This window comes from Harpia harpyja, chromosome 3 (assembly GCF_026419915.1).
Source record: "Harpia harpyja isolate bHarHar1 chromosome 3, bHarHar1 primary haplotype, whole genome shotgun sequence".
NCBI lineage: Eukaryota > Metazoa > Chordata > Aves > Accipitriformes > Accipitridae > Harpia > Harpia harpyja.
The window spans coordinates 28,691,862-28,717,607 of record NC_068942.1 but is presented as its reverse complement, the minus strand read 5'-3'; the positions used below and the strand labels follow the sequence as shown (position 1 = coordinate 28,717,607).

The window sequence follows — 25,746 nt, the reverse complement described above, 5'->3', positions numbered from 1 at the left end:
TAGCTTTGGTCTACTTTGCCACAAATTCTGACAGCTCACTGTGTACCAGCATCTCGGTATTCGGCAACTGAGTTAGTTATTTTTTTCCTGATTACAGATCTGAAAACAGCAGGGATATCTTAACAGAGGATTTACTGTAATAGATGTCTCTTTAAAACAATAATTTATGGCACATTGTTGAATAATAGGAAGATGTAGGATGCAGATAGTTTTGTGAAGCTTTCCTGGCATGTATGCATTTGTTTATATGGCATTCCATGAAAGCCTGCCTCCTGTTGCCCACATTTAAGATGAATTTGTAATATTCATCACATACCCAGAGGTCACTAGCTGGCTGAGTAGGCTCGACATCCCTAGTCAGAAGTCATAGGCAGTAATAACATGTCATAGCACGGCTCCACCAGAGGATTTAAACTGTTAAATCAGTGCAGGATTTGTCTAGGAAGATCAAAAATTACAAAATGGAGTCTAACAACCATATGCTTCTACAGGGATATTTAATGTGTAACAACTATTTGAGACTAAGGGAAAATTTAGAAAAATCCAAAATAAATAAGCCTGTTGTCCAGAATATGGAATGAGTACAGTAACATACTTGGAAGACTCTTAATAGTTTTTATATCCTGCTGCCTGCACTGGCTCTTTTATCCATGAGTTCAAGGGGACAAAGGAAGATGAGCACTAATGGAAGAACAGGCTTTTTAATTTTGTGTGAAAGGTATTTTTCATTATGACTTAAAATATTGTTTGAAAACTTCAAACTGACATACTAAAATAACCTGTTACCATGCAGGTTATGAGCAGTTATGAGCAGTTTGTTACCACACTGTTATGAGCAGTTGGATCTCGGTGAAAATCTAGAATGTAAAGAAAAATAATTTCACTTTAAATAACTTTTTTTAACATGAATATTGTTCCTTCTAAAATGTTCATGGCCAAAATTGTCACAGAAACTTTCATAAAATCAGTTAGAGATATTGTGTTTCTTCTTTATGTCTCTGGTTCCCAGTTGAAGGAAATGTTTCAAAATCTCCTATGGATTCTGGTGTGCTTCATGTAATGCCCTTTTTCACTTCCTTTGCTAAAAGAAAACCATCGCCCCAAATATTTATATTCTTAGTACGTATTTGGGTCACTCTGGACCACTCATAACAGGATGCTTTATGAGAGCCATGCAAGTTTGATTTCAGATTCTTCTTTTTGAAGCGATGCACTGCAGAAAAAGCGTTAATGATCAGAATCTCTTTTAATCAATAAGCCCTGCCTTTGTTTTCAAGGATTATATGCTATTATCACTAACGATCGTACTTCAGCTTGTGCTGTATTGATAATATCCACCTGATTTACTTCAGTAAACTATGAAACTTCTTGTTTTGAGGTAAAGTTGAGAAGTTTGCGTGCCAGAGTAATCAACACTTCACATATGTGTACTGAATTTGGTGGGATTTGGATCAATCCATAAGTGAATTTTCTGATACCTTCAAAAAGGAAAATACCCAGACAATTTCCTTAACAGTAGGAAAAGCCTATATAAATGGCTTTGCTTCCAGTTATTTAAATGCTTTATTAGTAAATATACTTGGTTATATGTATATGTCTGAGTGGTAATTTCTCTGGCATCAGTATTTTGTTCAGCACTTCTCATACTAACAAGATGGCATGTCACTTATCTTGTGGGAAGGGTCAGCCTACTGCAGTCAAGTGTTTGCCCTGCCTTCAACAAGATCACAAGTGTACTGTAGAGGATCTGAATACCAGTTTTTCATGAGCTCATTGCTTGCTTAAAACATTCATAGCTTCGATGAAATAGTATGTTGGAAGCTGTGTTATAACCAAAATGAGGATTTTGGTTCCCCAGACTGCCATTTTTGCTTGACTCAAACCTCTATTTACATGCATTATTGCACAGCAGACGTTGTGGAGACCTGCTTTCAGCTGGGGACAAATGCTGCTAGAGACCTCGACCCTAAAGAGCACAGAACATAAAGAGGAACCAGTGATAAAGAACGGGGAAGGTATTTAAAGCAATTAAGCGTTCAGACTGAAGTCAAAGCATATCCAGATTAGGAAGAGAATTCTGACTCTCTAGCTGCTGGCTCCAGTGAACAAGTACTCGATAGTACCAAGTCCTGTACCATCAGGTATTTCAGACCAGTCATGCCTTCTTTGTCTGCCTTTTCATACCAGTAAGCTGTGCCTTTTGTCTTCAAACACTTCTATTACACTTTCTCTGGGTGGGCAGAGTAGACAATATGTTTTCTGTATCTTACACCTTGTCCTCCGATTTGCTCGTGCTTTCGACAAACATGGAAGTGTTCATGTGTAGAACAGCCAGGAACAGAAGCTAATGGTGACTGTTTACATAGTGGGATTTCAGTCATTAGATCTCAGTGACATTACATGGAATTATATTATGACATGATGCAGGTACTGCATTTCTTACTGTTATGCAGTGTTTTATACCTCCGTGTTTTTAATTTTATACCTTTATATAATACAGTGATTATATGATCTATTACATTTAATATGTTCTCCTGTGCTCTTTTTAAAGCAATTTATCCTCTTCTGTTCAAATCTAGCCATATTGCTGTTTTGTTTAGTTTTCTATTTGCAAAAGCATGGAAGAATTGGCTTTGTGTGTTGGTATACACAGAGGAGTTTTCAGGGGAGACTTTCTTTTTCTCTTCTTAGGGAATTAATTTTATGAAGTTTATTCAGTTGTGTTTTATCAAAGGATTCCAACTCAAAGTTGTTGTAGTTCTCAAATTGAAGTTTAGCTGTTCATTTATAAATATGCAGTAATTGTAATAAAACAAAGGTCACTGCAGAATTCCATTGAGCATTATTTGCATTCACTGTTAACAAGAAATATAAAATGCTCTTTAGGAGAGAGAAAGTTGTACATGATACAAAGTACAAATTTACAAATTATGCATCACCGATTTATGCATATTTCAGAGTCTGAGCCCTTTCTGATGCTAGTTAAATCTCCAGAGGAAGACAGTCAAATTTTTCAAAGTCATTCCCAGTTTTGCTAATCTCTTAGAGAAGTTATAAATAAAGTTTTTGTCAAATTACCGACACATTTTTCTGATGGACTAGCCACCAACAGAATTAATAAAAACAACCTATAATAACAGTGTATGAGACCAGTGTTGTTACTTTACTCTGCAAAGGCCAAATTATTGTCCTTACTCGAGGAAAATTCCCCATGCTATCGATACAATTTGGTCTAAATGAAGATTAGATTAGAGCCCACAAAAGAGATGTGAAACAGTGATAGCATGTGTTCCTTCTACCAAAGGCAAATTATTTCATTAATTAAGAGGGTTTTTTTCTCTGTAGCTTTACTTTTGAAACCATCCTTGACATTTGGTAGAGTGAAGCAGATGCACTTAAAAAAAAGCAATTTTGTAACTGCTCGCTGCGTTTCTTTCTGGTTTAGCTGGTTAGCCTATCTCTTTATGTGCTTTACTTCAGTTTCTCCTTTTTGTTCTTCTTCATTATCTGAAGGGGAAACAAGGCATATGACGTACTCAAATTAGTAGTTCTTCCATGGTGCCAAAAACGTGTGCAACTGAAATTCGGAAGCGAGCTATTTTCAGTTATTGGGTTCAAATTTTATTTATACCTCCTTGAAATGGGAAAACCACAACAAAAATAGTAACTTTGAATACCATCCATTTTTTGGTAGCATGATAGAAAATTGGTGACAATGGGGAGAACAACGTGTCATCCCCTTTTGGGCAATTTTCACCAATTTGCTCTCTCTCATCCTTCAGGAAGTGTAATATACTTTGGGAGCTGACTTTGGTTCCTGTCGTTCTTCGTCACGTACTGCTAGCTCATTCATCAGTTCTGCAGAGACAGCGTTTGTTTATAGCATGGTTTATAACTTTCAGCCATAGCTGATAGTCGTGTGCTGTCGAGCAGCTTTGCTGAAGGATGATGGGAGGATGAAGGATCAAAAGAGCAATTCTCTAACTCTTAGCTGTGGAAAATGATTAACAGGACTTGCAACCTTACCACTTCTAATGAGCATTGGAAATACCTTGTCTTAAGTGGGAATTTATTAACCAGTGTCATCAACTGAGGTATGTTATCACAAGTTGCTTGTGAGGATCCGAGACCCCGTGGCTGCTGAGATGGCTCTGGCTTCACTCCTTCCCCTTTGCTGAGCTATGTCAGTACACCAGCCAAGCAGAAAACTATTCACCTTGGTCTTTTCTTTTAGTTGGATGATGTTGACGTTGGGTGAGTGTGCTATGATGGCCCAGCTAAGTCTCCATCAGTACCAAAAAATGGCACACAAAAGAGCTGGAGAGGAAGAGTGGTGCTGGTTCAGCTAGGTGTAGGTTTGCTTAGGCAAAAAAAAGTCTATCAAAAAGTGGTCAATACATGTTACCCTTGCCCGCTCTTCTGCATATGTTAGCAGCCAGCTACATCATATTGTGTTTCTAGGCAGCTGTACCAGGTTTGGTTACAGTATTACTGGCCGATCCTTCAAAATAGGGTCCAAGATACATGTTTATCCAGGGCTTCCTGCTGACCATTAAAGAGCGGTGCAGATCGCTGTGAAAATGCACACAGAGTGCATGGGGATGAGTCTGCGAAGCCCGTGGAGCTCATTCCTGTAGTGCAGCTAGAAAGGGCTTAAATTACAGATTAGAAAATCGGGGAATTGAATTCATGCTATTTATTGGTTATGAGGAAGAATATTGTACATGCTTCATGCAAGAACGCTTTTTTCCCGTGAGGGTTTTGGAAAACCTTAAGTCTGAAGATTTCATGTGGAATATTTCTTTGAATCCTGAATGGTTCACTTTTTCTTATACAGTGTTTGCTTATCTATCCTACGAATATATTCTTTGCAGTCCCTTCTGTAGTGTATACATAAAAGATTTCAATTGTCTGCAAAGCCGGGCACTTCAGCTTGAACTATAATGAGTTATGTTTTTATCCTTGGAAGTGTTTTGTTTGTTCTGTGGCATTGGCTGATATCTGCAGTGATTGGCACACGTACAGATGCTCCGTACTGGTAGGTTTGAAGGTTGATAGATGTACTTCATACTGACAAAGGAGAGGAGGAAAAATGTTCAGCGCTGCAGGTGTAATGTGAGTACAGAGCCTAGGCCAGCTGGTCCCGTCTGCACCAAATGTCTAGGAAGTCACTAATAATATAGAGAGTATCATGAAGGTTCACTCTCCTTGGAAGGGAGGAAGGTGCCAAGGCTGGGATATTAGCCAACCCCAACACCTGAGAAAGTTGTGGGAGTTATGTATAGGGCCACAGGGCTTCAGCCAATGATGCTCTTATTTGGGTTTGTCAATGCAATAGATAGGAGTTTCACCTCTTGAAGCAGAATTATGATCAGAAGGGAAGTTTGAAAATTATTGTCCTGGGAAAATGCGATATACTTAAGAATAATTGGAGCCGGGCCGGGAACTGATGTTTTCTTGTCTCATAAATGAATGTTCAAATTCTTGCATATTCATTTTCTTTAGTCCACTGAATTCTTAATTTATCCACAGAAATTGGGGCAGCTTCAAATTTGGGAAAAATCGAGAATATTCCTATTCCTTGACCAGACAGAACCTCCTGAGAAGCAAAGCCACCGAGTCCAGATTGCTCCAGGTGCTGCAGTTGTTTACAGGGCGTTCAGGTCTGGGTTGGCAGCAAATACACAGAAGATTATAAGAGGAGGAAGGCATTAGAAAAGGAGGATGCCATCTCTGGCTGTGGTTTGTGCAAAGCTTGGTCAAGCAGGTGTGATCCAAGACCACCTTTTGGATTCGGCCCTACTGGCAAATAGATGCAAATGACTCTCAGGAGTTTGCTACTTCTCACAGCTAAGGCAATGCCCAGACCCTCGTGTTCACCTTGTGCACGTTGCTTATGACTCTTAGACACCAGCACGTGTGGGCTGCCCAGGGATGAACATTTTGGAGGTCCCCGTTTTGGACGTAGGCCTTGGGAGCGATGACGAGGCATGTAAATTGATTCGATTTCTTTCGTAAATACAGCTTCTGCGCATCACTTCCTTTCCGCGCGGTACTGTCATTGTAGTACTGCCTTGCCTCCTGGTGGTATTATGAGGATAGATACGTCAAAGTTTATAGCTTGCTCAGTAATCAGTATCATACAGGTACTTAAAATATATAGATTATGCCATCGCTGCTAAACCTGAAAGATTTTTTTTTTTTCCCCACAGTTCTGATGAAAATCAAATCCATATTGTCTTCCGGTATTTTCTGGTGCTTGAAGTGAAAGTGTGATTTTATTGGCTGTTTTGCAGATGAAATATATGAAGGGAATGAAGGACTCTTACATTTATCTCTTATTCCACACTTTTAAGCTTTTGGGTAATGGATTTTTGTCCATGTGAAAACTGAAGTGTTGCAAAAAATAGATTTTAGTTTGATAACGTAACGCGTACAGTAACTTTACAATAAAGAATTTCTATTATAAATAAGACATGAAGGGGAACCCAAGTGTGCCAGGATGTAGCATCTAAATATTTTTCAGACATGACTAAATTTCTGCTTTTGTGTTCAATTCTATATAATTCATCTTATTGAATCATCAGGATTATTAATGTAAATGGGATTTAATTAAAAGCAGGTTTGCCAGTAAATACCTTCAATTGAAAATGTGGGTACCTTAAATATATCTAATTGATATTAGAATAGGAAACCATTATTTTATTAACAATAATTTCTGTAAATATTATTAAATTAATTGTAACAATGAATTACTCTCAAATAAATCAATATTGATAAATATTAATAAAAATTAATAACGAATTTACTACATATGGACTGTCTTACGTAAGCTGGATAATATTGTTTTTGTTATCCTAGAACCTAGTTTAGTCCAGTTCCCAGGTCTGCACTGCCTTATCTGATTGTCAGTGTGTTCTTCATTAGCTCTGGGATGCCCAGTGCCATCCTGTGCCCCCAGTCACCCTGCCGGACCTGGGCTCCCCTGCACTGCATCCAGTGCCTCCTGCTCGGACACTTCTGCTCTCCAACCCTTCTCTCATTGCCATGACTCTGCTCTTCTGCATTGCGTCGTTATGCTGGGGTAATAAGTACGTCATTCTGTACAGAGGGACTGTTTGTTGCTGCCATCCAGAAAAAGAATATGGTTCTAAAAAGATAAGCAAAAGTTAAACAAATCAGGCGATAGCCGGCTGGTCATTAAACAAGCTAAACAAAGCTCCAGGAAGAACAAGACAAGTTCAGACAATACTTGACATGTCCTGAGGCTTTTTAAAGGCAACGGCGGTGCTGTATTTATTGGGATACAGGGCTGCACTAAAACCCATTTAGAATTAATCAGCAGGAATGGCACTGATTATCGTCATTGTACTTTTGGGGTTTTTTTTTCCTTTTTGTTGAATGTGTCCAGGAGCTGCGATAGAATTTGTTACAAAATTTCAGCATTCTAAAGCCTCCATCTTTTTTTTTGTTAGATGAAAGAAAAAGTACTATCACCTTATTGATTTATATTTGACAAATGGTTATCACACTAGACACATCTGGATAAAAACAGGAATCGCTTTAGGAGCAATTGGCTGACGTTTGGCTATGACTGACACGACTACTGTAGGAAAAGATGCTGCTTAATTCTTATTTTTTGTGTAAATTTGGCTTTGTATTAATCTCTAAATTTTTCCTTTCACCAAGCATTTTAAATCTATGATATGTGTTTGAACTCAAAGTTGACAGTCATTTAAGATGACAGCCACTGTCAGGGAGTTTCCTCCTAGAGAAGGAGAAGGCATTAAATTATGAAGTATTGGAAGATAATATTTATTGTATTATGAGCTGTGGAAGAATATGTGGCCTTGAAGGATGTGAGTATACATAGTAAAGGTTATCAAAAAACATGACAAAAAGATCATCTTAACAACAGAATTTATAATTTACTTAGGTGGAAAGAAGTGAGAACTGCAAAAGCAAGCACGTAGGATGTTTTGGTGATCTACCGAAACACTGTCCAGCAATTAATAGATTTCAGAGGTTGGTAACTGCCATTTTTTAAAATCCTAACTGAATATCTTACAATAATGCTGTGGCATAGTGTCAAAGGATTTTTTACATTTCTAAGGTGTGTTTTCTATCACGCGTATACTTGGACCACAATATTTCGCTTCAAATGGTTAGGTACGGAAGATCTTGGAGAATCATTTTGCATTAAAATCAGTGTAGATCTTTTCAATGATCTTGTTGCTATTTTTCTAGCTAAGAGAGATCTCAGTTAAAAAATGCAAGTTATTTTGCTAGCAGCACAGAATATTGTGAATTGCATAGCCCTATTAACATGGATCTTTGTTACATGTCTGATACCAACCAAGGATTTAAAAGTCTCATCCATTCAGTCTTTCCTTACAGTTCAGTTATCATTACAAGTTTTGAGCTTATGTTTCATGACTGCTTACAGTCATTGTACATTTTAAGGGTGAATACTGTTAATCAAACGTGATTTTTTTGGCAAATTCAGGAGAATCACTGTGGTATTCTGAAGAGAAGTCTATGTGGACCTTTACACAGGGAGAAAATTAGATTCCGAATCAGCTGAAAAGATGAAAATTCAGAAAGTATTTGTGTCTATTATATGGATTAATTCAAAACACATAAGTAAATTAAACAATGGGGGCTAGGCATAGGGTACACTGGAGATTTCTTGGGGAAAAAAATACTGGAGATGCTAAATCTCTTCTATTGAAAGACACTATTGCGATATGACACCAAGATGGTGTCTGGTACTGTGATATAGTTGGGAGTCCTGCCGTTTCAGGACAGGGATCCTTTTGGCATGCAGGCAGAAAGACCCCCAGTATTCTCCTTTGTTCCTTTGGCAGACACACATTGCTCATGGTAGTCGTGATGCACTGGCGAAGACACAAAGTGCTGTGTTGATCAGAGAATACATTTATGTGCATGCTAACTTGAAGGATGATCACATGCTGTTCCTCTCATGAGACAGACCCTCGGGCCACAAAGTCCATTTCAGCGTATTTGGTATTTGTAACTTGTAGCTCTCTGTTAGAAATTGTCACGTTGCCCTGATTGATAGAGCTCACAGCAAAATCCTGAGCAGGCTTCTTGATTTGCAGCTCATAACACAAGGTTTATACATACTTAAGCTTCCCTTGAAATTATACTGGCTCTAAGCTTGTTTTTTGCCTTTTTTTTTTTTTTTTTTTCCTGTGGTCTCCCTGTGCTTTGTCTTGTCTCTAGGTTGTTAGCGCTTTACATATTACTCTTTCAGCTAAACCCTCATATTTCCCAGAAGCTTGCACTTTCACAGAACTCTAGTCGTATCAGTACTCTAAGCTTACAGTTTATCCCTTCTGGGGCATAAAATAGGTGAAGTAAACAAACACAGAAGCTTTGTAGGAATTACAAATAAAAAAAAACCCAAACAAAACAAAGGAAAAAACAGTCTTTATTTCAGCTAGCCCAAGAAATGCACAGGCTTGGACAAAGAAATAGAATCCCTGTATTTAATTCCCTGGTTTTGTTTCCTCATCGCTCTAGTCACAGAACCAGTTGAAGTTGAAGGTCTGTGAAGCGTCCAGTATTCCCAGCTTTACGCTCTACTTTGCACATGATTCCTGTGTTACGAATTCTCTTCAAATCTGTTTCTTTTCTCCCATTTCTCTGTGCCACCGGTTTTCTCCATTGGTTTTATGCACAAAAAAGGTCTCGGTCCTAAACAGCAGGACATGCCTTCCAGCCCCTGCCCCGTTCGTTTTCAGCAAGTCCCGTTACTGCTGTGATGGTAGAGCGTAGGCAGGCAACCGAATTGCAGTGGGTTAAGCTGGGACGCGAATTAAATGTGTACATTGCCCAGAGCCTAGTCTTCCCTCAGTCAGGAAGGACTTTAACCACCAATACAGAGTGGGGTTTCCTCTGAGTTGCTTCTGCTGACCCCATAAATCTTGCTTTCCTCTTTTTTGCAGTGCTGTAGTTTCACAGGAATATCAGAACGTAGCGACGCTTAACGTGAGGGCAGCATCCCAGGAAAGAGAAAATACGGGCTTAAGTTTCCTCAGGCTAAGGATGACCGTGAACTTGTATCTCCTCCTCCTTAAGAGATACTTACTTTAAGTAGCATATTTATATGTAAAAGGCGTATTCCATCTTTTTCCATAGCTGGTATTTTTGAATAGAAGTGAGCAAAAAGTCTTTGGGTTCAGTTCAGTACTCTCTCAGATATACAGAGTTGCCCTAGAACGCGTAGAGGTTTGGTCATCAGCAGGTTAGATGCCTTTTTCTGGTGCACAGCAGACTTAATGTGGTCACCTAAGTCCCTGGCCGGTCTTGAAGAAGAAACAAAGTACAGTGGAAGCCTTTATTTAGGCCCATGGGGAACAGGGATGTCCCCACACAGATACTTTGGGAGCTAATTCCAGGCCATCTGCATTGCTTGCTTGAAACGAAGCTTCCAATTCCGCTCAGTCCCCTTTTAGACACCAAAGCAGATATCTAGACCGTGTACAAATATTGTGAGTTAATCCATTTGCAGTCACCTTGAGGATTTTCATGATGTTGCTTGTCAAGCGTTGCTTACGTTAGTATTTAATTTCCACTGATGTCAGTAGGATTGAAGGGGAGAAGGTGAGCCAGGGAGTCTTTCACGTTCTCTGGTTTTAGATTCCTGCCAGTTTAAGCACAAGAACTACAGAAGAGCCACGCGCACTCTTAAAAATGAAATTCTCAGTGAAATTTCTAGATTTTATTTGTAGCAAACATTCTTTTTTCTGTTTATATAAAAGCACGGTTACAAGTTAGTTACTCATGAGTGTAAGAAAGACAAAGGTACAGGTGTTATTTAAGCAAGATTTTATTTTTCTTATTGCAGTGGTTTCACTGTCACAAATTATTACTACATTTTTAATAGCTCTGCTGTGTGTAAATGCACTGAAGTCTACTCAAATGTGACAATACCTTAATCTAAACTACATAAGAAGTCTTTGAAATCACATGAATTATAAACAACATTGAAATACTTTCATTTATGAGTACAAATGTGTAACAAATGAAATGATTAAAATAAATAGTTCAATGTATGTTGTACATTTTCTTGTTTAAATTATTTATAATAAACCACACTAGAAGCTCAGAGAAATGAAAATAATTGTCTGCATAGAGACAATTGAGTCTAATGATATCATAAATCATTTACACTTTCATTTGGAGAATCTAGTTGAAATCAGTGCTTTTTACCGCAGAATATCAGCTGTGTTCCTTCTAGCCCATTGTGTCTGCAATAGCATAGAAATGCTTTAGATTGTCCCCTGGATTTTTATGCGATTGTCTTTGTTTGGTTTGAGGATTACGGAATGTTAAATACTGTTAGGAGAGCGTAATCCACGTAGGCTGGTTGTCACCTCTGCCGAAGAAACAGATGGACTGATGACCTTTTCAGGGCAATGTTAGATCTATGTGCTTTTGACTGGCAATGGTGCTGGGAGCAATCTTGCTTTCTGAGCTGTCTTTATTCAGCTGTCTTTAATCTTCATTTGTATCACTGAATAGCTTTAACCACCAATCACAGCATTATTTTACTTTGTTGTTGTTGTTTTGTATTCAAGAAAATGCTATAAATTACCCCCTTCCTTTTTTTAGTCACCCTGTCTCTGGCACATTTGCCACAGCTGAATTTGTCCTGGTTCTCCCAGGTGAACATTTAGTAGTGTGAGTTTTGAACTCTGGCCAGATATACATAAATGTCTTTGTCCACACAGGTGTCCCCTACAGCCTTTGAGCAGACATTTCTATTTTCCAAGAAGTTTCATTTTTGCATACACCACTCATCAGTCACATGAGAAGCACAACCACACAGCACTCAGTTTTATATTACTAACAATTTTGTGTTCCATTCATGTACAAATCCATGGTAATCTGGAACAAATCAGTGCCACCTCACTGAGAAATATGCAGTGATAGTGTGTAAACAAATTTCCTAATGACGTTAAACAGTATCTTTTGAACTTATTTTTTTTACTATATTTGCATGAATGGTGTCTTTCTTATTCCTTTATATGCACATTAGATTATTTCCTGTAATTTTGTGGTAATTGTTGATATACAGCTATCAAAAGGCAATTTATGCCTCTACCAGTAAGTCTGGGAAGTTTATGAGAACAGGATCCTGGTTTCTGAGGCTACCCTCAACCATTTCAACACTAATAAAATAAATTAACAAAGTGCTGGTGTTCTTTGTAGCAGTCCCTATATATTTCTCCATTTAGAAAAAATGTTTGTAAACATATGAGCTTTACACTTTTTTTTAGATTCTGCTCTGAATGGATAGAAAATAGTTGTAAAGTTAGAAGTGGGAAACCTGTGGAAAGCATTGGTAAGTGAGGTTGGAAGCTTGAATTGTTTATACCATCAGCCGGGTGAGACCAGTTAGCTGGATGACTTTTTTGTTGCAAGTTAGGGTCTAGAAAGGATGGTGGTCCTTGGAAGATCACTTAAGTTAGGAGACCATACTCATGGTTTGGTTATATTTTAGCATTCCCCTGGTGTGATGTGGTGTGCAGGGTTCAGATGTTGAGCAGTCCCAGAAGACCAGAGCTCACGCTTTCCAACTTAACTTATGATTGAAATAGAGATTTTTTTTTTTTTTAATGTATAAATTCATATTGAGATTTTGAGGTTCTTTCATATTTGAGAGTAGTTCGTTGTGTTCATGCAACCACACGTAATAATAAATTCATGAGATTTTAAGGGTGGTGCCTTAAGGCTAACATTTTACTTTCAGACCGATTTTTGTGAATAGATTCTAAAATACTGTTGAAATTATGTGAAATAGACTCATAGATACATTTAGATTTGAAGAGACTTCTTAAGGTCCTATATTCCAATCCCTTGCTCAGGGTAAAACTAATTGAGTTGTATATTTTATTTCAGTCTTCTCTTTGGTTGGTAGTGAGGGTTTCTTCATCTGTAACAGTTCGTACATATGTCAGTATTCAGCAAATAGCTAGACCCGTAATCGGAGCTAGTGTGTATGTTGTCAGGGAGTTTTGTTATTCCTGTCAGTCACTGTAATGGTCCATGGTTTTTTAGTTATTCTTTAACACGCTTCAGGTCGTAGTATTGTAATTAGGAGTGAAACAATCTAAAACACACTGACAGTGGACAGAATGGCCAAAATAGTTAATTTGAAGAAGAGCTAATAAATAATTTTAGAGAAAGTTTTCCAAAAATAATTATGGCTATGTCAGCCTTAATCTATAGGGTTTTGAAACAGTTTGGTATTTAGCAGGTCAGGTTCAGTGTTATTAATAGTTTCTTACAGTATTTTACGTCACTCACCTACACGAAGTGCGGGCATGTTTGTGTGCCTTCCCTTTTGCTTGCGATATGTCACAGCTGTATCATGCTGTTGGTAGCTTCTGGCACTGAAAGACAAGATAAGGAATTACTATTGAATAGTGTTCTGGAAAGGGGAAAGAGAAGAGGCAGCCAGACAAGAATATTCGAAGTTAAAGCTTGTAGGGGAAAGATAAGGCAGTATAAAAAGAGAAATAGAATAATGCTAGCCAAAGGGGTTAAGATAATAAGGATTTTCTTACCACATCATAGGGAAAAAACAAATACTGGAAAGACTGAGGGGGATGATATTAATCTTATTTCAAATAGCTGAGTTAAAAAGCTTCTTTTTAGGAATAAGAAATTAAGGGGGTTCTAGAACAATTAAAAAGTAAGAAGAACTTGACAAAAGAGAAATAAGGTCATCTGTGGGAAATCTGATTATGCAGGAATCCAATGGCACAGGGAATATGCATTTTAGACTATTAAACTAAGTAAATAGCACAGGATTGTACAATAAATTTTTTAATTTTAACAAGAAATTAGTTAACGTTAGCATTCTAAGAATCTAATTTCTAGACTAGTAAAGCTATGAAAAGAAGCTGAAAGGATATCACTCTGTGGAAATAACAAAATGTTAATAATTATCATGACTTTCTGTATTATTAAATTTATTCTAATACTATAAATGTTACTCAGCTTTTTTTGAATTGTAAAATGTGTGAATGAATGGGAAGTATTAAATGAGAGTGTATGTGCATATATATGGATTTTATTCAGACTTCCATTATGTCCCTTCAAAACTTAATTCAGATTTGTTTAGTTTTTCACACAGTTTGTAAAAGTGGATTGTGGGCTATACAAAACACTACAAATTAATAGCAATGAGGTACAGACACCTGCATGAATTCATATTTGGACTTACATCTTCAGTAGTGATTTAACAAAGGAAATAATCTACTTGATGAAGCTTGCAGTTCAACAATAAATTAGGAGGAAATGCAAATACTACTGGGGACTGAGAGACAATAAAAAAGGCTTATATCAATTAGAAATGTGAGCAGGACATATGATAATAGAATTCAGAATACTCTAAACTAATGCTCTGTCTTGGGAATAAATTGAAATAAAATGGAAAGGGGAAATCCTGAAAGCAGTAATGGCAAATAATACTTGGAGGTGATTGTAGAGAGGAAGAGATGTCTGATAATGATTTGGAACTCAAAACAAAAGGTCCCTACATAAGCGAAGACTGAAAATGCAGCTTCCGACCTAAATTTACTGTTCTTCATGAACTAGATGTACAGTTACAAGTCTTTAGTTTTTATACCAAAAAACCCACAGTACATCAGAGTCTTCAGAGAAGAGCAGCCACAATGAAGACACTGAAGTGAATGGTTTAGGACAGATGATTAAAAGCAATAAAAAATACCTAGCTAAAAGGTACCTAGGCACAGTTAGCAGTATATCCCCAAATATTTGAAGGGTATTAAAATACCATTTCAAGTCAAGGAGCAGACTTACTTATGAAAACTCCAAGACACAGAATTAAAAGTAATTAATTGAATGGAAAAAGTAGAAAAACTAGGCTGAATACCAGAACTACCTACAACATCTGTTGAAGATGCAGTATAATATTCAAAGCTGCGAGCATGAGCATCATCACTAGATATAAATAAATTAGTTACAAATAAAATGAGTCATTCCTAGTATGCTAGCGGGGGGCTGAAGCACTTGGGAAGGGAGGGTTGGAAGACAAAGACCACACTTTCTGAAGTTTATTGCCTGAGTATGCAAGCTTGAAGAGGCAACAGTAAATGTGAGCAAAAGAGAAGGATATTAAATTAGAATCATAGAATTATGTAATACATGGTAAAGTTTCATGCAGTGCTTCTCTTTATTCCCCAATCCATTATACAGAGGCATTATTGTTAAACCTTCTTCTTTACTCAGCAAATATGCAAGTGTATTACAATGAATTGCATTATATATGTTATAGACTATAATATTTATTATGTATATTATATATACACAGATATATGTACTCACTGTGCTTTTTCCATTCAAATACTATGATCTGATAGTAAAGGATTTGTATATTCTCATGAATAAATATGTTAATAAAAGAAAGGAAACGTTTGTCCTCCAGAACATTAAATAATTAAGACATGGTAGGCAAAGTAGGCTAATTTAACTCCTAAATTAATTCAGTATTTTTAATGACAGATAAAGATGATCCATGAATGATAGAAGGACCAGTGCGCATGAATGACACAAACCTGAGTGTGGGTAGGAAGGTTTAATAGCTCATGGGATAGCAAATTGGACCAACCATCACCATTGCCCCAGGGTGAGCCTTTCTGTTCATTGAGTTTTCTGAGTATTAAGCTGTCATTTATTTCAGAATAGAAAAACAGCTCAAGAATTATATATTTCAGTGCTTACAGTGAGACTGAAATGGAACCTAACTGGTGCATAGCATTTTTCCTGACTCTCTTGTAAGGTGAATTCTATCCCAAATATCTCCAGAAAACATTTTGGACCTGCAAAACAAACCTAGCCTTTCTAGGGATCATTGTTTCCTCATTTGAAAAGCAAACTTACTTCACCCTGGAGGGGTTCTTAAGGGGTCACAGGATATACAGAAATCCAGTTTTCTTTTGCAGGAGTTTTTTCTCTGCTGTTAAGGTAAAGGCAGTCTTTCAGTCAGCCTCCAGCACTTTTTCTTGTTTGTCTTCTCAATTTCTCATTGCAGGATTGATTCCTTCAAGACTAGAGAAGAATATACTCTGGGGAAAGCCTGCAATGATTTCCTGTGTCACCCCTAGATTGTCTTAGGGCTAAATACACCAAGCATGTCACACCAAAGCAAAGAATTAATTCACTGAGACCGAGATCTTGGTAAAAAGGATTAGACAGCTATAGGAATAAAAGAGAACATCCCCAGTTATACAAGAGAGGAGTTTAATTCTGTTCTTATGGCACAAAATAATTACTTTTTAGATGTTTGGGAAAAGCCTGTCTGCTTTGGATTTCTTCTACCGTCATAAGGCTTATCTTAGATTTAAAACTGCATTTAGGAGGTATATTCTTGTATGTTGCAAAACTCAATGCTGAAGAAAACTTTAGATTCTGACATACATCAGCTGAGTTGTACTGAACTCTAGAAGGCTCGCTTTCTTAGCATATAGAAAGTTAAAAAACTGTAATGCATGCTTTATTAGTTTGGAGCCATACAACTTACTTTAAATCCTAGTCAAGACACTTCTAGTAAGAGGATACTAAATTAGATATATCCTTGTTAGATCCAGTATGGTATTTCCTACACTCCTATGAACAGATGCATGGTGAGGCTGTATTTGAAGAAAGAAGAAATCTTTATTAGAAAATGCATTACAATAGATTAAGGTCATGTATTTGTTCACAAAAATGTGGCTTTAAAAAATATACGTATTTTTTCCCCCAAGGGAATGTGAAATGCCATTTCTAAGGACACAATGGCCTCTGAAATGAAAGGGGTATAAAAGATGGAAAAATGAGTCCTGGAAATAATCTACTTTGATATTCTAAGCATACAGAGAGCTGCTTTCTATAGAAAATTTTAACTTCTCTGTTATTTTTACAGTACATCATTCAAAAGACCTGCATATTTTTCAGCTCTTCTCATACACAAGAAATAAACAAACAATACTGGTTTTCTTTCAAAAAAAGCTGGAGTCTTTTGCACAGTATTTTGCTGGGGAGACATAAAAATAAACTTTGTGCCTGGAGGAATGTGTTAGAGTTTGCAAAATGTCAAGGAAATTTCTTTTAAATTTTTTTTTTTTTTGCAGCATGCTGTGTTCTGTACAGAAGAACCGTATAGAAATTTCTTAATTTAAGAAAAAATCTTTCTGAAGTCTTTGCTACAGATAAATGCCAGATCTCATCTTTTTAGCAGATGTCATTGCAAAACTCTTTCCAAAGAGAATTATACTTTATATTGAGTACCTCATTTACATACATAGCTGATTAGACCAGCAGAGAAACATTGAAACAACATTTTGTATATATTCGTGGTTTGCACAAGACAAGTGACCTTGCATTGTTTGTTCTTTGCTTATTCGAAAAAAGATAATCCATGAATGTTAATACAGAACATAGGTATATGGAAAGAAAGAAACAAAAATCCAACATTATCTTTGAGAAAAAGCAATAAATGTGTTCCTTCCAGACTTACACACCATTCAGTGACAGGTTCTTTTTTTCCTGTGTAGCTTGGTGATTATTTGTAACTAGAATTCCACTTCTGCATTTTCGATGTATTCTCAGATATATCCTACCTTGGGCTCTTGAGGTAAAAGTATGAATTACATTTCTTCAAAGATTTGTCTGCAGTAAAATTCTGCCCTTCACTTTAGATTCCATCAGATCCACAAACCCAATAGAATAACAGACTTTCATACCTTAACATGCTCAAGACTTTATGTCAAATATTATCCTATATATATATAATGCCATTTCATCTAAAACCATCAGTAGATTTATTAATTTTTAATAGCAATTTTAGCCTCGAGAATGTAAACCTCCTATAAAAGGTCTGATTTCAATCTATGCTACCGTTCATGATACTCAGTCCAAGAGAAGCAGGCTTTGAAACAGAGCAGAAATGTGACATTAGGTTTTATACAAGAGTATAGATGGATTTCTTAATCTTTTTATTGAAGAATATATTTTAAAACCACAGTAAGTAAACAAAATTGATCATCAGAATAGTGTGCAAGCTGTAAGCTTACATAATATTAAGTCTGCTGGCATATTTTATTTCTGGGTAGAGTTTTTATCAAATCTATTGCTAAACAAGCATTTTATGCCATCATTTGATTGATTCATAAACAATTTATGCTAAAACTCTTAGCAATTTATGAATCACATTTTTTATTCTGAAAGGTTTTGCAACCTCCAGAAATATTATATAATCCTTTTTTAAATAAATCCCAATCCTATTGTAAACTGCTCATTGCTCTTTTTCTTCCCAGTGAACACAATGATAGTGGGATTTGATACACTAAAGTACTGATAAAATAATATAACTTCTTATAGATTATATTTATTAGCACAACTCAGGGAATGCTCTTTAATGAGCAAGTTAACAGATAAGTTTAACCCATCCTTCTCAAAGCAAACTTGTGACCCAGTCAGGATTTTATTAAATGTATTCCTCTGTAAATATGATTTTTATGATTTTTAGTATCTTTTATGATCTTATTATCGTTTAATCTTTGATTTTACTTATTTGCCCATTAGTGATTGCTTACATAACTAACATGTCATTTCTTCTGTTCCTTACTTGAAAGAATTTAAAAACTGTTAAAAAAATAAAATCAAGTCAGTTCAACCAAATCCTTTAAAACCCAAACCCAAGAATGTGTGAATTGCAGTATCTGTGTAGAAGACAAGTGTACTTTCATTTCACAATCTAAATCTTCATTTCTGTGTTTGTGCAACTTGTCTTTGAAAATCCTGAGACACATGAATTTTCATGGCTGTCATTCCATTTATCTCTGACTTCTAAATAAGCAGTAGTAGAAGAAAATTTTCAGCTTAACCTTGAATCTAGTAGAAGTTAATTGCACTATGCCTTACTTTCTTCAGAATCCCAATCCTTTAAACTTAGTGTATCAGTACATTGAATTTTGTATCTGTATCAAAAAATGATTGCAAAAATTTGGTCCTTCTAAAAGCAACATTGACATCTGTACTCTTGCACATATGGAACTCCCCTAGTCATTCTATACATAGTGACACTTGTCTGTGTTCAGTAGATTTCCAATTCAGAGACTTTTAGAAAAAAAAATGAAGCTATTTTTGGACCAGATTGAATGTTGTATGTTGCACAATTTATTTCTTTTTTTGTTGTTGGTGGTTTTGGGGGTTTTTGGGGGGTTTTTTGTTTTGTTACATGCCTATCCCTTATTTTATAACAATAAAGGCATTTATCTTGAGCTGCTTACTGGGATGATTAGATATTTTTCAGTAAAATATTTCCTTGAATAATGGTAATTCATTTAAACAGGAAGTTTTGGGGACTGTATAAGTTTCTGTCATAAGGGTTGGATTTCTCTTTGGAACTGGACAGAGAAAGAATGAGATGTAGTAAATAGTCAGGAAATGCAACTGGGATGTGGGAAGCCCGTGTTCAAGGACATGAGCTTTAATCTGCCCTCTCCAAAAGGCACTAGATTTCTGGCAAGTGCTTTTCAATTTTTGCTCTTAAAACTATTTTCTTTTATAAACAGAGATTACTTGTAGGGGAAAGACAATAACCCTGTAGTCCAATAACTGAGCAACTTACTTATGGTGAAAAATACTAGCAATTTAGATGGATGTGAATGTGATCTCCCATATTGCCCAGCAGTACTACAACCAAATGTAGCAAATTCTGTATTGTCTGTCTGTTATGGAAAATCTGAGGATGTTTAGGTCTGTCTTGTCCTCATGTACAAGTTGGAAAAAAAATATTATAGTTTTTGGGTTGGTTCCTTGTCTACACAGTGTTCTGAATTCAGATTATGATTTCATTAGATTGAGTGAAATTTCTCATAAAATTGTTTGAACCAATCAGTTGATTGTCTGAAAATAAAAGTTTTGGGGTTTTTTATCTTTTATTTCTAACAAATGTTTCTTGTTAACCAGTTCTTTTATTAATCATTGTGGATATGAAGAAAAAGAATTCCCTTCTTCTTGGTAGGTACCTTTTACGTTAATTGAAGACTGTGATCACCCTGGACAGAACCTTGCAAAAACCTGTTTAATAAATCCTTCCATCCATAACTCCTCCTTTTTCTAAGCTAATTATCTCCAGTTTCTTCAGCATTTCCATGTAGATCACTTGCTATAGCTTTATAATTCCTGTTTTTCTCTTCTGGATTGTCTCCAAGTGAAGCACCTTCTGCAAGAGCAATTCTCAAAGCAAGGTGCAGAACTTAAATCAGCTGTTAGTTCAAACAGATTACTCCTCATGTCTCACAGATGACAGAGATGACAGGTATAACATGTAGCTTTCTGAGAACTACTGGGTATTGCTGAGTCTGGTTTAGTTAGGATTCCAACATGACCTCCAGATTTCCTCCTGAAGAATTGCTACCTAATAAGTTGTTCCTCCAATGTCTGTGTAGCTGTTGCTTAAACGAAGAACACTGTACTTGCCCTCACTCACCCCAAGAAAATTGTGAATTCTTATTGTTTTCTACCAGCTTAGAATTATTGCATGTAATCTTTAGAGTATTGTTATCCAGTGTTATTAAAAATATGAATAGAACCAGAGCCCAGACAGGACCCTGCAGAATTCTGCTTAATAAATCCTTCTATTCTGAAAATGATCCTCTAATCCTCTGAGTACTTTTTCCATTAAGTTTTGCATCTATTTTACCATATGTTAGTTTTATCTGGACCTTTTTCTTTCTCCAGCTAATTTATAGAATCATAGATTCACAGAATCATAGAATGGTTTTGGTTGGAAGGAACCATTAAAGATCATCTAGTCCAAGCCCCCCCTGCTGTGGGCAGGGACACCTTCCACTAGACCAGGTTACTCAAAGCCCCATCCAACCTGACCTTGAATGCTGCCAGGGATGGGGCATCCACAGCTTCTCTGGGAAGCCTGTTCCAGTGCCTCACCACCCTCCTTGTAAAAAATTTCTTCTTTATGTCCAATCTAAATCTACTTACTTTAGTTTAAAACCATTGCACCTTGTCTGGTCACAGGTCTTGGTAAAAAGCCTCTCTCCATCTTTCTTCTAAGCCCCTTTTAGGTACTGGCAGGCTGCTATAAGGTCTCCCCGGAGCCTTCTCTTCTCCAGGCTGAACAACCCCAACTCTCTCCGCCTGTCTTCACAGGAGAGGTGCTCCAGCCCCCTGATCATCCTCGTGTCCCTCCTCTGGACTCGCTCCAACAGGTCCATGTCTTTCTCGTACTGATGGCCCCAGAGCTGGATGCAGTACTGCAGGTGGGGTCTCACCAGAGCAGAATGGGGCGGAATCGCCTCCGTCAACCTGCTGGCCATGCATCATTTTATGCAGCCCAGGGTACAATTGGTTTTCTGGGCTGCAGGTGCCCATTGCCGGCTCACATCTGATTTTTCATCCACCGATATCACCAAGTCCTTCTCCGCAGGGCTGCTCTCAGTCCCTTCATCCCCCAGCCCATACTGATACCGGGGGTTGCCCTGACCTGGGTGCAGGACCTTGTGCTTGGCCTTGTTGAAATGAGGTTCACAAGGGCCCACTTCTCAAGCCTGCCAAGATTCCCCTGGATGGCGTGCCTTCCCTTAGGTGAATCAGCTGCACCTCTGAGCTTGGTGTCATCCACAAACTTGCTGAGAGTGCACTAAGTCCCACAGCTTATGTCGTTAATAAAGATATTGAACCTGGTCCCTATACGGACCCCTGGGGGACACCACTTGTTACTGATCTCCATTTTGACATTGAGCCGTTGACTGCAACCAAAGACCAAATAGTTTTGAATACCAAATAGATTTTTTTCCCAGAATGAAGGTTATTGAATTTTTTTTGTTCTTACAGTAGAAGTTGAAGACAACTTTATTAATACATGGGGTTTTTTTTTCTTTTTTTCTTTTTCTCCTACACAGTAAGCATGAGAAGTTCACATGTAAATTCACACACCGCATTTTCCCCTGTCCTTACTTCTACATCAGCAGAAAGAAACTCTTGTCTTATAGGACAGTATGTAATTTTCTACCGAGTGCTGCAGTTGTTCTACTGGTTTCACTGAGCCAACTGCTGGCTTTCTCCTTCTTTCAGCTTAGGGTACTTAACCAGCATACAGAGAGGTGGTTAAGATTTGGCATTCCTAATCATTGGCAAAAGCTTTGAAAGGTGCCCAGTTTCCTCATTCTTGCAGTCAGTGTGGCAAAATAAACAGCATGTCGAACAGCATACAAATTTAAAAAAAAAAAGAATAGTAATATGCAATTTAATAATATAGTTTGAACTTTAAGAAAGGAATAATATCCTCATCAGTTGTAGAATTCTGTTTTCATGCAATGGGTATCTGTTTGTCATAGTATCCCTGTTGATAAGTAATAATTAATATATGATTGATTAAGTAACAGTTATACAGCCCTGTATATACTGTAATTTATGTGTTGTTTAAGCTTTTAGAGTTAATTCCCATTTTCAGCGAAGCAAATTATACCATAATTTAGGAGCTGTTAGTGTGTAGGATGTGTACTGACCCTCTGCACTAGAGTTTTATTGTACCCTGGTTGCTCTCCTGTGAAAAACTTTACAGTTGTACTGTCAAAGAGCTGAAACAATGCCCTATGACTTTAGGCCCATCCGCATGGATGGGTGCGGGGGGACCTGAGCTCCTCTGCTCACACCCTGAGCTCTCTGGATAAGAGCCAGCTCTGATCCAAAACCGATGTAACTACATTAGTGATTTTCTGTGCCTTTTTGTAAAGCCCCTTTGCTGGAATATGGCACTTTTCTAACGTGACTAAATTACTTTTGGCCCAGAGAGGGCTCATGCCTGACTATATGGAGTGCGAATGGCGTCCTGTCCACACCCATCCGTACAGACCAGACCTTAGGTAACCAACCACATACATCAAGCAGCAAATTGGGAACAGAACAAATCGCTTCTGGAACCTATTAATCTGAATGTAATGAACATAAACCAGTTAATTGATTCCTATGAACAAAAGTGAAGCTTGAAAACAAAGCGTGATGGTTTTCCATCCGCACTCACAAAATACATTTTTCTTATATTTGTCACAAAAGCTTCTTTTAGCACGTTGCATAGATATTCAGAATATAATCGAACATGATTTTTTGCTCCATTGATATTCTTGGGCATGGTTATGATGAGGCTTTGACTGTGCTTGTTTATTCAAGCAAGCTGTTTGAGTTTGATATATTTGTACATAGGAAGAGCTGAGCTACAGGAGTGGAAGAAGGGGAAAATATTGGTATTTTTAAGTGCTCCTGCTTGTGATACCAAATACAAAGCAATTTCTCTAACTTACAGTCTTGATCACCGCTGTACCTCTTTTCAGTAGGTATAGTTAACAACGCTGACAATTGAAATACCTAAATGGAGTTTCAAAATTGGCAACTTAGAGAAATATATAAGGTCATTTGAAGGTACTTTTGGATTTGTTTCCCCCTTATCCCCTAGATTGTCTGGAGAGACAGTTAGACGTGCTGTATTTGTTATGTTTGATTTGATTTCTTCATGATTTCTTTGCAGCCACAGCATTCAAAATCTCAGGGCTTAGTGCTCATTCACTTTTTACAAGTGATGGGAGTTGTTTAATATGTAATTGCCTGCTGGCTGCCTATGGCCATTGGCTAGTTAGAGGTTTTTTCCTCTGCAGAAAAATGGAATGACTGATTAGTCTCATGTGTTTTTTGCCAGTTAAGGTGTCAAGACGGTACTGTCCTGCTAGTGGGCAGTGACAAATAGATGGGAGTAATAACTTTCTCAACAGCTTTAGGTAGATCCAGAAAAAGATGCCAAGCCTTTCCTTTCTGCTATTTAAATGAATGCTTTGATGGGGTTGGGGCAGGAGGAAACTATTGCAAGGAAATGCTGGTATGTCTTACCATACCTATCCAATACAGCCCAGGTTTATGAAGAGTGAATTTAAACAATTACAAAACCCCAAATCAGTGTTAATTTAGAGAGACTGGTATACAGCAACAAACACAACCCTACATTTGCACTAAATAATATTAATCATAAAAACTTTGACAGGAAGGGAAGATTATGGCACCACAACATGCAATAGTTTTCACATTACAGAAGCTTGCACCCTGTAAACTTGTCCCTCTGTAACCTCTATCTAACATTATCTCCCTGCTCGCAGGGGTTCAGCTCCCCAAGTTGCTTGGATCCAAGGGCCGGCTTTGATATGGCCCCGCTCCATAACTTTGGCTCAGACTGTCTGGGGAAATCATCAAGTGGTGAGAGAGAGGTCTGAGAAAGTCTGTAGAAAGGTAACCTAAAATTACAGTTGGAGGCAGGATTTTTTTGACCAGGGTTCTTAGAAGTGCAAGGGTTCACGAGCAAAAACACCAATATGATGTTGCAACTGAATATACGTGTACATATATATTAGAGATCGCTGCGATGGGAGCATTCGGAAGACAAGAAAGCAGGACAGCTTTCAGCTGTAAAACTGGACTTTACTAAATTCATTAATCAGCAAAACACTCCTTGCTACTGGTCAGTTCTTACATAGTATTAAAACATCTTATCACTGCATTTACCAAACTGTCAGTCTTTAACACTTGTATCCCAATTTATCTGTGAATATACAACACCATGGAGCTGAAGCTGTTTAATTAGAGTTGATGTCTACGGTCCTTGGTGGTTGTTAGTCACAGAGGCCCAGGAGATCAGTCCTGAGAACTCGTTGCAAGAAGAGTCAGAGCTGAAGTGAGCTTGTCTTCTTTCTCCTCTGAATTTCCTTGCTTAAACCTGCTATTTTTATGCTATTGCCCTCCTCCCCAAGGGGTGGTCTCCTCTGCTCCTGACACTGCTTATCCTGAGGTTTCTTTTTGTCTTGCCAGTCATCCTCCTTACGTGGATGGGAGCATATCCCGCCTATTCGCAGTCTCTTGTGCTTATTTTGTCCTCTCTGGCAACATTGGTCACTCGGATGCCTCCCACCTGCAGCTAAACCTATCTTTGTCTTCCTCACTGGTGATCACACTGCTCACGTACTGCCTGGCTATGCCGTCACAAAATACCTACATACCACTATTAGCTGCACTATTTTAGTATGCTCATATTCAGAACCAAGGCAAGCTGATATTAATTATGTCCTGATTAGTAGATCTATAATTCACCAATGTCACATGCCTCTGTGTCAGCAATAGCAGAAAAAAAACCAGGCAATTTATCCTCAGTCTGATCACCGGTCTATGTCACTGGTGTGGACTGGACAGGGTAGATGATGCAATGTAGCAGTATTGAGGATTTGTCTCTGAGAGCAGCAGAGACCAGCCTTTTTTCCTCCAACTGATGCCCGCCGTGCCAGCAAAGACTCTTGAGGTGTTTTATTGGGTGTGGTGAGCATATTAATGCTTAGCTTGGTAACTTATTAAAACTGAGCTATCTTTTGTGTCTGTTAGGCAATAAATATTTACTTTATACTTTCAAGCTGTACCTACCCTGCTTGCCAATTTCTTTGCACATGGTTAAAGATGTCTGACCAAGCCAATCCAAAGAGGGATCATAACACGTCTCAGGGAAAAAAAGCTCTGAAGAATTTAGCCAACAAAAAATGTGAATATAATGGCTTTCATTTGCTGCCATGTATAAATGAGGGACCAAATACTTTTTTCTAAGGCTCACCTATGATTTTTGAATAACATAACCAGTTCTTAAAGTTGCTGGTATTT

General features: G+C 37.6%; 1 protein-coding gene across 6 annotated transcripts in view; it reads left to right on the top strand.

The window, feature by feature from the left end:
- The window catches only part of ADGRB3 (adhesion G protein-coupled receptor B3), a 465,066-nt gene that overhangs the window by 7,645 nt on the left and 431,675 nt on the right, over nucleotides 1-25,746 (top strand). The window lies entirely within an intron of this gene.